This window comes from Ambystoma mexicanum, chromosome 5p (genome assembly GCF_040938575.1).
Source record: "Ambystoma mexicanum isolate Mex_15411 chromosome 5p, UKY_AmexF1_1, whole genome shotgun sequence".
In the NCBI taxonomy this organism is placed as follows: domain Eukaryota; kingdom Metazoa; phylum Chordata; class Amphibia; order Caudata; family Ambystomatidae; genus Ambystoma; species Ambystoma mexicanum.
Genome location: NC_090930.1, coordinates 87,894,270 through 87,908,526, shown reverse-complemented (window position 1 = coordinate 87,908,526; position 14,257 = coordinate 87,894,270). Strand labels below are relative to the sequence as shown.

Below are 14,257 nucleotides of genomic sequence, written 5' to 3'. Positions count from 1 at the left end.
CAATACTCCATCTGAGTGGTCATGGGAGTGGAAGCGTGATTTGAGCACTCTGAATGTGCGCTCCACTATGCCCCTAGTGGCTAAGTGTTCAGCGTTGTACCACAACTCACTTTGGGTTGTCTGAATTCCTGATCAACAGGAATGCTGACAGTGGGTAGGCACTTTCCCCTGCAAGGGAAAAAACAGTTATTATTTGCATGTATTTTCATTTCTTGTGTTTCTGTGTGTCATGTGATTGCTTGTATGTGCGTGATAGTTGATACTAGATGTTTCCAAAGGTTCCCGATGCAAGTGCCTAATTTCCGGAGTAATGCCGGAAGATACAATTGTCATGAGTGCATCCGGTATAATTGGCATTCACATGCATGATGTGTCTCTTGGCATCACAGATCACTTGCACATTTCTGGAATGCCAATGTTTCCTATTGAGACGGATTTGCTCAGTCTCTCACAGGGGTTGCAGCCTTCCATGGGTGCAGTCAATATCTCCCAGGACCCCTGGCAAGTATGCAACTGCATGGAATTCCTGCCACCGTCTCTGCCTTGCCCGCAGTGTGCATGGCATGTGAATGTGCCTATGCACAGATAACAGGATTCAGCGCAAGACCTGGAAAAGGCACCTTGATTGTGTGGTCTGTTTATACCCCCAACAATGGCTGTGATATGCTGTAATGATCCAGTGCTCAGGAAGTGTAAGGCTTATAGCTCGTTGACCAGAGGTGTCACAGCCTGTGAGCACATGGTGAGTGATACCAGTTCATAACACGGGGAGCCAAAGACACCTCCTCATCTGGCATGCCATATATTGTTATTTGTGGATGGAAGATTCAGGCCATTCTCCTCCTCATCCTCCTCCACCTTCCATGTTGTAATATCAGTGCTAGCAATACAGGAGCCGGAATTGTGACAATCGTATGTTAATTGGGGTTGCATTGCCTTTTTATGTTTGGGCATTCACTGCACTTTTTACTTTGCGACGGGTGGTGGTGTGATTGTTCTCCTTTGGAGTGAAAGCGATAGCGCGATTATTTCAGTGAATAGTTTGCTTTGTGCTTGATGGGGTGTGTTGATTGTTTGCAGGGTGCCTCCCTCCCCACGTCCATGTGTTTCCTCCTTTTCCTCATTGACGAAGATATGTGATGTTCTGCCCCCTTTTTATTCTTCTTGCTGGCCCTTCCTGTGGGTTGCACTCTGTCCCGCACAAAGCACTTGTGCAGATCTCTAAGTCGGAAGGGCCAGCACAAAGTCCGATCTGTGAATTGGAGAAAACCAGTTAGTGTGGCGCAAAGTGTACATTTGTGGCGCAAATTCACTTTGCACCATGCTAAACTTTGTGTAAATTAGGCCAAATAACTTCACTTGTATTTTAGGCATCCGGCATCAAAGACCACATAGGTCTCGTCCCCAGGCATTTATAGTACAATGAGAAACATAATGATTAGCAAAGACAGATAATGTAATCACGTGTGTGAAAGATAAGCGCATGCAACAAAGTAAACAGGGGCAGTAGAACATGTTTCTGTATTGTGCATTCTCTGTGACGTTATGTTAAAGCGCACTGAAGGCCAATGCAAGTCTGTTTCATCCACCCCGTAGGACTGCATTTAAATGTGTGTGGCAGGTTGCGTGTGGATTACTGTGTGCTATATCCAGGGATTGTTGCCCTATTGTGTAGCCCCCTGCATAATGGCACTCCAGCGCCGCCATGCCTGTGTGAAGTTCCTTAAGCTGAGGATCTACTAAAGGATTTTCGGAGCAAAAAAAAAAGAGTTTGCAGTTCTATTTCTGACAGCAATCTTTTAACCCCTTAAGTGCCAGGCTATTATGTAAGTCTATGCAAAAAGGACGAGCATACTTGTCCTTGGCACTTCAGACTCAAGATAGTTGGGCAGTCAGAAATGTGCGTGTTCATGATGCAAAGTGAGACAATTAAACTCTTGTCAGTTTGTTACCCATTGTGTAGAGTTTCAAATCCAATTCATTTATGCATTATAATGTCTTCCTGTCTCTGTGTGTTGCAGTTATTATTCTGCTTTCCTTAATGCTATGTGCGGTGTGGGAACCTGTGCCACGGTGGGGTGTGGTTATTCTTGTGGGTAAAGCTGTAGCACAATATCACTTGGTCTTTTGGAGCCCGCACTACAACACGCCACATTGGTGGGTGCACAGGTGGAAATAAAACATGCATGTGTTTCTTGTTACTATGTGTGCGCATGTTTGTCTCTCCTTTGGGTTGTTACTGCTTGGTTCGTGAGTCAGCCTTTTCACAATCAAGTTCCATATTGTTATTTTGTCTGAAGGCTAGCAGTTGGGATCCTTTGCTCTTCATTTTGCTGAAAGATGGGTTGGAGGAATTGTGTGCAGGACTTGAAGTTGGGGATGGGTGGCAACTACCAGTGAGACCAGTTTAGTTTTTGCTACTAGTTATATTTTGGGTGCAGCTGGTCAACCACAGTACTGTAACTGTAGTCGTGATTGATGATGGTGGTGGTGGTGAAACTGTATACGGCTGTGTCCGACTGTAGTCAACATCACAAGTGCACCAACATTACAACACTTGTGTATGAGCGCAACAGAAATAAAATATCAATATCAACATCAATACTTCAGGTTATGGGGGGCAAGATATGCAGGATGTGTACTCCAGTTGTGGCGGTGTGAAGTCATTGTCACTTTGTTGCATCGTGATGGTAAGCTTCTGCAACAGCTACTGAGAGGCTCTTGGCTCACCACTGGATAGCGGTAGTCGAGTTCAAGGCTGACTCTGAGGTCAATACTAGGATTTGCAAGGGAATGATAATCCCTCAACACTTTAGACTGATTAAACAATAAACAATATAAAGTCCAAGGAAAGGTGATAATAGTTAACACAACTTTAATGCAGAATTCAACAAAAATGTAAGAAGACATAATGATGAAAATAAACTTCATTTAGTGCAGATCATGTACCTCTGTGTGCCCTACATCTTCTCACAGGCCACATGGGACATTTATCTCACAGATGACCAAAAGGATTTAGGAGCCTCGCTTGACAATGAATATGCCATATTGTCATTGCTGTAATTTCCATGGCTAAAGCAGGGAGGAATCTAAATAAACTTTGGATCATCAAGAATTAAAAGCTTCTATCGCGTGCAAGGAATTACCCAATTAGTAACAACTAAGGTGGGGGTAAATCAGGGGTCAAGTCCTAAAAATTAAAGTGGGGAACTCGTTAATAAACGCAATGGGATGTGATGTCGCCAGAAATTAGCATATGAAGGTGAAATATGCACATTTTTATTTTTTTAAATGGCTTTGCAAGACCACCCAAATTGCACAGGACGAATGGCATTCGCCTTTCATAAAATCAACACACACACGAAACCAAGAGAGGTTATTTTTTTCTAATAGTGCTTTTGAAAACTTTAAAAGGTGTGCATGTTTCAAACTCCAAGAACCAATACATATACGTACCGAAATGCAACATTTCACCTATAGTTTGTTATTTTTTGTCACGTTATATAGTGCAGTGGTGAAGTAGCCGGCCTACAAAAATGACGACTGGGGTCAGCGTTAATTCATACATTCAAAGAGAGTATTCAATGCTTCTGAATTAAGCTAGGGGGTACTGAGGCCACCATCAGAAAAAGGTGGGTGGACTCTGTCCACCCGCGTGTACCCCCGACTTGAGACCTGGGGTACATGAGCTAACATACAGCTTATCGCAACTCAAGCTTCCTCGTGACATCTAAGATGTCTAACTTGTATATATAATACTCTTGTCTATGTGGTTTCAGGGTTGCCTTCACTTCTCACCAACCTGTCCACTGAGGTCTCTGAATGCTCTCTGCACTCATATGTCATAAGTCAGAGTTCAAACATACACTATTCCTTCCAGTGAAGCCACCCATACCTGAACATTGAACACCCCTCGAGTAGACATCAAACATCAGAAACTGCACCTCCACAATCGACGTATGTGGCACACCACGGTGAAATGCATCCTGGAACCATGGGCACACAAGTCTCCCCTTTGGACTCAATTGACTCTATGCCCTCAATACAGAGCATCTACAAACGGACCCACATGCCAGTCTCAGGGTACTTACGGTCTACATGTATGAACACAACAGTAAAGCCAGCGTAAATGATTCCCTCGTTTCCCACTAACCTCAGCTGTCCCTCCTCTCCTTCAGGTGTGCTATATCTCTTAGAGAACAGGAATATGGCACCATGGGCAATAAACATTCCAATAACATAACCTAAATGCAAAGTCATTAATGTGGCATGTTTCTAAATGCCTTCTAGTTAACTCTTCATGTAGTATTGTGCAATATCATTATCGTTGAATAACCCACTTCATTTTGTTATCATAGTTGAAACACATTGAGTGAATGGCGTGCCACTCTCTGGAGTGACCAGAAGACCATTTGACTTTGAGTTATTGTAAATGCACAACATCAGAAAGGATGGTTTCTTTCCTTTTTGACAATAAGCTTAACATTTGAAATCACCTGATTTATGAAAGCTATTAATATGCATGGATAGCAGAATCCTAAAACAGACAACAAAGTTACAATGCAACAGTATATTTGTGTGGTGCTATGTGATCTGTTCTGGGTAGTCAAATGTAACACCTGGTATCAGTTTGTATCAGGTTAACGAGTCTTGCCTATGCACGAAGCTCAAGCCAAATAGCTCTCAACTCCTGCCTATTTTAATCCTTGCTAAATTCGTACCCTTCCCTAAACTGCTATTTACCCATTTTACCATCGAGTGGTACCATGTTGAGAGAGCCCAGACCAAACTCCCCAATCCTCCCCAATCCAAGATGGCACAAACCTTTGCTCTGTCTATGACAAGAGGTCTGGCCTCAATAAACCGATACTCTTGTATTTCATAGCAAGGCTAAGAAAACAGTCCATGAATTGTAAGGGCACACATGCCATTCTTGAAAAGAACAATCCAGGTGCAGGGCTGTGCCAATGATTGTGGACATAATTACCCTGACTTTGCATTTTCAGGTCTGTGCTTTGGGTTAACATTCCAAACAGGGCTCCCGTTTACTAAGATATTGTCATGTCCAGTTCAGTTCCAAACATGGTTTGTTTAATGTAATAGTTGAAGTAAAGAAAAAAAGAAAAAAAAAACATTGGCAAAATTATTCCTTAAAATTAAGACACACGTTTATTTACAGATGCAAAACATACTGCAAATTACTTCGTTTCCTGGTAAACAACACAGCTGAACATCTGAAAAAAAGTCTTTATAAAGCTGATTAGATATGTATCTGACCTAGGGAGCATCGGCTTTGATGAGACTTTCTGCTTACAGGACAAGTGGGCTGGTTAAATAATGTCTCATGCTTTTCTTCCATGGGGATACACAGTCTTCAAGAGATTTGGTCAATTGTTCACAAACAAAAGTGGTTGAAGCATAATTACTGGGCTCAACCTGTAGTGGAGGTCAACATGCAGTGGAAGCAACCTGCAAATCTGGTATTCTCAACCAATAAAATTAGGTCATAATAAATGTAATCGGTGTCACGGGAGGGGTTCTATGTGAACATGTCCCATGGGAAAAAGTCACCAGGCATGCCACTTTGCTCCCGGCACCCTAAAGGCCCGCCCCGACATATTCTATGATGGGTAACATGTTTTATTATAACGGCAGTCCTAGACTATTTGGGGAACGTGCTCTATTTTCATGGGAGTGCACATTTGGGGAAATGTCGCACCATGGCAACCGTTTCCCAGGTGACTTTATCAACGATGGTCTGGAGGGTTGCCCCGAGCAATGCCAGTGGTTAAGGTTCAGTCTAAACCTTCCAGCCATCACCTCTTTGTTTTTGCTTTGTCACCCCGAGTGGGACGGGTATGCCCAGACGTGAGTCCCGTGCCTGCTGGGCCTAGAGACCCAAGCTACTCCTCACTGATGAGCCCCAACAGGGTGAAACATGTTTGGGGATGCTTGTGGTCTCGTGCAGAAGGGATGTGACCTAGCAGTTCGGGCTGGACTTCCCCTTTAGGGTTGGGGCTAAGCCTGATTTGCATATGGTCTTTCCCCTTCTGTAATGGCTTGGCAGGCGAAGAACGATGGTCTGGAGGGTTGCCCCGAGCAATGCCAGTGGTTAAGATTCAGTCTAAACCTTCCAGCCATCACCTCTTTGTTTTTGACTTTATCAATGGATACCATAGAAGGATGAGCATCATTGAGTTGGATGGGTGGACTGGTGTAAATCAGGGCCGATCTTACTCATGTTATTAGAGACTTACAGCGCAGTCCTTGCGGCTAAGGCTCAGGGAAATAAGAGGGAAGGAATTGTACTGGACAGGGAGCATATATACCCGTGGCAAGACCCCTGGCAGACAGTTTAAGCAGCATCAATCTCCATAAGTTAGCCCTTCTTCATCTACGCCAATGGAATCCCTAAACATGGTGTCCAAAGACGCCAATGAGATCAATTCTAACTGCGGCCCTTGCAAGATGGCGATAGCAATGTCACCCATCCTGTCAACCTCTGCGTCACACTATGAAAAGCAGATGAGGTCCAGTAAAACACGCCTTCCACCTTATAAACCTCAGCGTTAGAATGTGCATTTCAGGTAGGACGATTTAGACCCGGCATGCAAATATTCACCTTTCCAGCGAGATTATGGGCCTCATTACACGGAAGGCGGTAATGGTTAACGGCCACCGTTAATGGTAACGGTGACCGTTAACCATTACCGCCTTACTACGAGGTCCCTTAGCGGGTTGGTGCTTTAACGCCTGCTTTTTGCAGGCGTTAAAAACCAACCCGCTAAGGGACCTCGGAGCTAATTATGGCACCGCAAAATTGCGGTGCCTTAATTAGCGCCTTCCCCATTCCCATAGAACCCTATGGGGAAGAAATGGGAATGGGGAAGGGCAATGGCGGAAGGGGGATTTACCGCCCCTCCAACCTTGGAATGGGGCGGTAAAACCCCTTTCCGCCAAGGCGGTGCCGGTATTTTACCGGCATGAGCCATGGCGCTAATAGCGCCATGGCTCACCGCCTTCCGTGTAATGAGGCCCTATGTTTTCGATCTAGGTGAGCCTTCGAGGTTTGACACTCTTGATTAATAGCATGATTATCTCAGTGGAAAGTCCCACCCTGCAGTATCTGTGTGCTGAATTCATTATTCTTCGTGCTCATCAGTCTGTATACTCGTCAGTGCTAAGGGACCTGTACACTCTGTTATCAGCATATTTAGCTTGTGATGGACAAGTTCAGCATTGGTGTACCATCGTCATGCATATCTCTCTCCATTATCAACATATAACAGCTGCTGAACTCCTGGCTGAATTCCTGGCTGAAACTGCATTGGTTACCTGGCCACCCTCTCTGATCTCGGGCCCAGGCCCCACCAGTTGCACACCTTCACTGCCTCCCTGGCAACCCCTGCACCTGGGGACTGTTTTTATGTCTCCCTACAGTCCCCCTACTGGCACTTATGTCTGCACTTACCTTGCACTTGCCACCAACTGGCCATTTTTATTTATCTTATTTATTCTACTATCCCATGTACTGCACTTTTCCCTCTCCCTTCCCCCACGCACTTTTCCCTTTCCCCCTTCCCATGTACTTGCACGATCTGAATGACACTTGGCCCACTAAGATAGTTGTCTGTCGTCGCTTTTGTTCCCCCTCCCTAACACTTGTGTTTAGGCGCATTATAAATGCCATATCATATCATAAAGACCATGGCATGCAGCGATATTTCAAGTACAGCATTGTGCAAAGGGATAACCTCAGTATCCTCCAGTGTGCTGTTACAAAATATGAACTGGTTTGAAATAAGCAATATTTTCAGGAGCCCTGGTCCATGCCTGTTTTTAAGAGCCCAGAAGCCAGACGTAGGGGGATGAGTGAAGCAAGGGCACAACAAGATGGCTCAGTGGTCTCAGCAAACAGTACAGGCTTGGGGATGTGTGTAATAGGTCGATGTGCACTAAACCACAGGGCTGAGTGAAATACAGAGATGTGGATATCCGCAAGAAAAAACCAGAAGAGCGAGCTAGCCGTTTGGGTAATTGCTGCTGCGCAATAGATGATGAATGACCTCCTTGCATATGTCCCTTTTCTGTTTTAATGCATAACGATTGGTGCAAAGGACAGCTTTGGCTTTTCAGAACAAGGATTGATGAATGCAGGTCCATCAGAGGTCAAACAAGGCGGCCACAGGTCACTGTGGTTCGCGGGGTGGACCTGGGTCAAAGAGGAGAGGAAGCGTGGACAAAGACAGAACCCACTGTGGCACATGAGAGGCAACATGATCCATGTCTACACCAATGAATGTTGCCCAGAAATCATGGATCCTGGTTGGTTGGCAGAATCACACTGTTTATTCCATGCATTAAATAGTATTCATTAGCATAAACCTGGCACATATTCCCCTGTGTACTACACCCTTTTAGAAGGAAATCAACCCTGGCCTGTAACTAAAGAAAGTGAAAAAGATGGCACCTGATTACGAAACTCCAATCCAATCCCTCAGAAAAAAATGGTGTTCGGCCATGGCCCACTGAGATGCAAGGCCAAACTGCTTCATAAATAAAATTCATTTTGTTATTGACACCCTCCGTGAACTTTTGATGTCTATGGTGCAGTCTGGCTGATGGGCGTTGTATACATGAGAATCAGTACTGTCATGGGTTTTGACCCATGTTGAATCAATAGACTGGGTAGATGTGGGGATGAGCTGTCGTCGCCCATCATTCTATCCCAGAACAAATTAAATCAATAGACTGGATGGATGTGGGGATGAGCTATCGCCGCCCACATTCACACCAGAATAGGAGAACTGCGCAGTTGGCACGAGACCACTCCAAAGATACAACCTTCTTGTGGGGAATTCATTTTCTTAATCCCAAAAATGGTTACATTACCAGTACTCACCACTATCAGAAAGCCGGTGTTTTAAAACCACCAGACTTTTGTGTAAAACTGAACAAATGAAACAAAACCAGACCAAGGAAAGACTTGCTAAGAGGTGGATACAATGTAAAACTATATTCTGAAATGACTTGAAGGAAGTAATTATTTAATGTATATGTAAAAATTGTAAGTGATTTAAACTGGGAACAAAAAGTGACATTTAGCTGAAACCTGGCTTAATGAAACTGAATTCTGCCTGACAACTACCCCCGACAGGAGTTGATACTGGATCAACAGCTGTGTTCCCATGCCTGGCTGCCAGGCCTGGCTGCATCCTGAGGTCACATGGCCCTGTTGATTAGATTAGGGGTGGAGCAGCTGGGGACTACAGGGAGGTGAACAAAGGCCTGTTCTGGACTCAGGCAAATGTTATATTGGGGGCGTCGTAAAAGTGGCTTCCTCTTAGGGGAAAGCTGAGCTTGGGGGAAGTGGATAAACCAGTTATTCCACCCAGTGATGTGGGAAGCCACACCCCTTTTTGACCAGGGCATTATTTTAAAAAGATAGATAACTCAAAGTGCGGACTTGTCAGAATTATATAAGTAATATCATTATTTTTGTGATTTTTCTGTGAACATTTTGAGATGCGTTAGGACCCTGTGGTGTATTCTGGGGGGTTGCTAGCGGAAAATAGGGTCTCACTTCAAATGTCTGCATGTTAAAAATCTGACACTACATCAATTAATGTCCATACTCCTTGCACACATGTGTGTACATTTGGGTAAATGTCCGATATTGCAAAACCAGTTAAAAAGCGCAAAATGTTGTCATTTTTTAATGCAAGCCCCCAGGAAGATCAGAGACGGACACGCATGGACCATAAGGAATATATAATGTGCACATGTAATTTCAACAAATTGTATATCTGGGAAGGATGTATTTGAAGATCAGAGGCGGACAAGCATGGGCCATAAGGAATATATAATGTGCACATGTAATTTCAACAAATTGTATATCTGGGAAGGATGTATTTGAATCAAATATAGATTTGTGGGCAAACTGACCAGGGGAGGTTCCTCTGACCATAAAAGCTACAGCATCACTCTGGCTCACATTTCCTTCCCCCAATCATGGGAGAGGAGAGAATTGGGCCAATGAAAAGTAAAGAGGGGCAGGCTTAGCTAGGCCCAAGCACACACCCATTTTCAAAACACATAAAAAGAGACTGCTGGGACAGGTAGAGACATTCAAATCCAGTTGCTGCGGAGCGTTTTGCCGGACCACCCAACATCCAGAAGATACTGGTTCCAGACTGACTCCAGCTACATACTCCAGAACCTAGAACTTATACTTTAGAACCTAAATCAGAGGCCTAAAACCACAAGCTGAGTTCTCTGCAGCAGGCCTCAAATCATTGTAAGCTACTCACAGCCGGGCGAGCTGCTTGAATCCCTTGCCAAGAAATTTTGCCAGGACCAGTGCAGAGATCCAGGAGCCGTGCAGAGAACGCTGTATCCGGACAGACCAGAGATCCAGAGTGACCCAGACCGCTATGAGCAGAACCAGAGAGCTGACCCAGATCACTGTGAAGTGCCGAGACCAGAACCGGAGTCCAGTCCAAAACCTGACCAGATCCGTGGCGAGGCCTATTTCAAATTTATATTGTGAGTACCTAGCAGAACTGTGCAGAACCAATCTCTTAGTTAAAATAATCTAATCCAAACTATTTTAACCTAAGTAGAACAGCCTCCTAGAAATCGTGTCATCTGTCATTTGTAAAGCTGCACAACTGTCACCTGTCAATTCTGAAGCTGCAAGCTGTCACCTGTCATTTTGAGTTTACTTTAAATCCGAAAAACTACCTTTATTTAATTGTCCGTATCTCTGGAACCGTTTGGGATAGAAACGAAATTTAACTTTTCTGAAAGCTTAGAATCTCAGCTTTCCAACGAACCTAGAACCGACTTGCTACTCCTTATACTTTTGCCGTAATCACGATTCACGCACTCGCAAATGTTACCGCGATTTGCGATTTGGTTAAAAATCCAACCACGTGTAACCATCAGCAGTCATTTCTTTCCTTGCTAAAAATGTGTTTGCCTCTTAATCACCATCTCTGAATCATTGCTAAAGTGAGCCTGAACTCATTCCAAGTATCTCTCACTCACCCTAAACCTCCTAAAGGGAATTAAAAGCATTTTCAGCATATTTCTCACTTCATTGCTACCACATTCAAAGCACTTGGGCCTGTGTTTTAAAACTCATACCGGTTTTCTCTAAGCTTGCTGGGGGGGAACTGAATTTCGTATTGTATTTGATTGCATTCCTGAGAACTGTGTGCTCCTCTTTCCATCTCCTTCCATTTCTTACATTGCATAGGGGAGGGGGGTGAATTGCCAGAGAAAAGTGATTATCTTGTCTTTTGCTAAAATCATATCAAGTATTTCTGTACTGCATTTTAGTCCTCATTGCTTTTCCCTTGAAATCATAAAAGTACTTTGCTACTTTATCCATCCTATACTAACTCCTCATTGATTGTAAAGAAGTGTGCTAGTGTCAGATTACCCATTGTTGATTAACATTATATTTATAAGGGCGATATCGATTATTAATTTATTATAAAAGCTTGGTATCTATATTTTGTTTTATTTCTCAAATAAACCTTTTAAACTTGCAAAACAGAATTCCTTCTTGGCTCAGTGGGGTCAGGGGGATTCTAAGAGAGGGGTGTTATATAGGGGTAGTCATCCAGAACTCATGAACTGGACATAAAGATATATCAATAAGGGTTTCCATTCAGTATCCCAGACTAGGCATTGACTTTGCTGTAGTGTTGAATTGAATCTTCTTACAGAACGTGGAAATAGAAATCAATGATAGATGGAAATTAGAGTCTTGTTTGACACGAAGTGGGCATGATTGTAATATGCTCAGATGGTGAAAGTTTGATGAGGCACTCATTGCTTCTGACATTTGTTTGGAATGGAACACAGGGACCCATGTTTGGGGCGATGACGTAATCAGATTCGTCCTGATGAACGCTGTCTAAATTAGAGCGTGGATCAATTGCTTATGAGGGCGAAACACTTAAGTGGCGACATTTTTTCTATGACAACTTCTGTGACATGCATTGTAAAAATGAGATGGCCTATGAGGTCTATGGTACATTAATATCCTTGAAATAAACCAAGGGTGCATTAGGCAATATTTGAAAGCCTTGTAAATTGACAGTTAGTAGCTATACAGTAATTTCATTTCTTTGTATCTTGTGTTGATTTATTTGTGAGTAACGTTTGTGAAATATCTGTTATTTCTAGAAAGTAGTGTGTTGATATATTTATGCAGCATTTATTGTGTGATAATAACACATGTGTTATTTTTTGAAGAAAACAATTTTTTTGCAGGAGTTAAATTAATATATGCTGTGCAGAGTAGTGAATTAATGAGACAGCATTGCTAATATAGACTTATCCAGAGTGTCAGCCTGATCTGTTCGTCTATCCACAGCCTGGCTGATGCCACACATGATGCCGGCCATGCACTTAGAATGACAGCATCCACAGGCTCGGTGACAATTGAATTGGGAGAGTGCTGACGCCCAAGAAAACTTCAGTGGGGAAGGAAGATGTCATGGGTGGTATTGTCTGTGCTGCCGACTGGACTTCAGAGCCAAAACACAAAATCCCCACCAGCCTGAACTTGGACCTTGCGTGGTCCTGGCACTGTTCTGCTCTTTTCTTTTTCCCAAATCCTGGGAACTCTTCCAGTGCGCTGCCTGATGCACTTATTAAAGATAATTCAAAGAATGAGACTTTGTTTCAGTTTGGTTAATAAGAGAATACCATTGAGATGAATACCTGCATCTAGTGCGTGGTAAGTACTCCTGAGACAGGTAGTGGAGCATACTCACAGTCCACACGTTCTGCATCCCAATCTTATAGTGCGTGATGCACGACAAATTCTCACAGCTCTTTGCGTTCCAAAGATTTAAATGAGGAGGGCGTGGAAGGGGCTTAGGTGAATAATTGCATTATACTTTTATATATTCAGTGCTTAATTTAATGTTCTTCTAGCTAGATTCTTCACATTTTGAAAAGCTCTTTTTCAGCGTGGTGTTCCTCTGAGTGAGCACCCTCTTTGATGATAATGGCCAGATCATTTGTCAAGGCAGTGGGTGGAGTAATAGAGAACATTTAGAACAAATCACTGTACACTATAATGGATAGCGTGATACTGAATGCATTTAATGCAAAGAGCAGTGCATTGGAAGGCAATGGTTGATGTACTACAGGGAGCAATGCCAATATCATCGCAGAGAGCAAGGACTAAAGCCATATGGAAAGACATCTGTGTAGTATTAAGGATGTCAATCAGCATACTGATGACGTCCAATGATCCCTATGACTAATCCTGCCATCTCACCTGCCCATGCCTTTGCTCAAACCTGACATACTAATATGTAAATATGTAAGTTCAACCGAACTGTCTCTATGCACAGTACTAAATATGTAAATATGTAAGCAATCTATTGACTATGTGTATATATGCACATTCCACGCAATGTAATGCTGTGCTCTTTTTCATGTGTGCCTTATCCTGCAACTAAGTTTTTATGTGATCCTACCTTCCTGCTCTCTGTTGCTCTCTGTTGCGCCGTTACCTCTGGGTTTTGCGCGCCATACTAAATAAATAAACAAACAAACAAATAAACATACTAGTGTAGCATTATGGCATGAAGAATTATTGTAAAATGGCACAGTACTACTGTACAAAAGCATGTAATGATAATTTTCATTTATATAGTGCTTCAAATCCTCAGGCATCTGAACGTTGTTTATTATTACTCACAGTGTGTGGTGCTCATTTAACAATCTTGGAAGGTTTGGCTCTACCAGGATTTGAACCTGTATCAACAGGCTCTGCATGGATGTCAAAGCAAGCGCTCTACTCGCTGTGCTATCAGACCGGCTAGAATGAGTACGAATGAAAAAAGAGGAAGGACTGCTTTTTTTCTGCTTTTGTTATAGACTTCATGCATCATCTACAAAGCAGTCAAGAGTATTACACCAGCGTCCCTGGTGGCTAAGCTCCACACATCTTCTGGCACACGCTCCCCACACAGCAAATCGACCAAACTGGCTTGCATCACAACTCGTCTGCAAAGAGAGGACCCACAAACAATCCTTCTCTTGTCACTCACATCTGGATCTTGATCCTGGTATTGGCAAGGAATTCTCACACAAGTCTCCGATTTCACAAATCTCTCAAAACATTGCTTTTGCAACAATTCGTGACCAAGGACTAATTTGGATTGACGCACAGACTGAAAAAAACAGACCGCAACTCACAGTACTGAGCTACTCATACGAACACCCT

The 14,257-nt window shown here is 43.3% G+C and overlaps 1 long non-coding RNA gene across 1 annotated transcript in view; it reads left to right on the top strand.

Annotated features, from left to right (window-relative positions):
• Positions 1 to 12,690, top strand: part of LOC138480759 (uncharacterized) — a 104,502-nt gene extending 91,812 nt beyond the window's left edge. Inside the window, exon 3 of the long non-coding RNA XR_011274124.1 lies at positions 12,389 to 12,690. This is a non-coding gene — a long non-coding RNA (uncharacterized lncRNA). The remainder of the gene's footprint in view (positions 1 to 12,388) is intronic.
• The last annotated feature ends 1,567 nt before the right edge of the window (positions 12,691 to 14,257 follow it).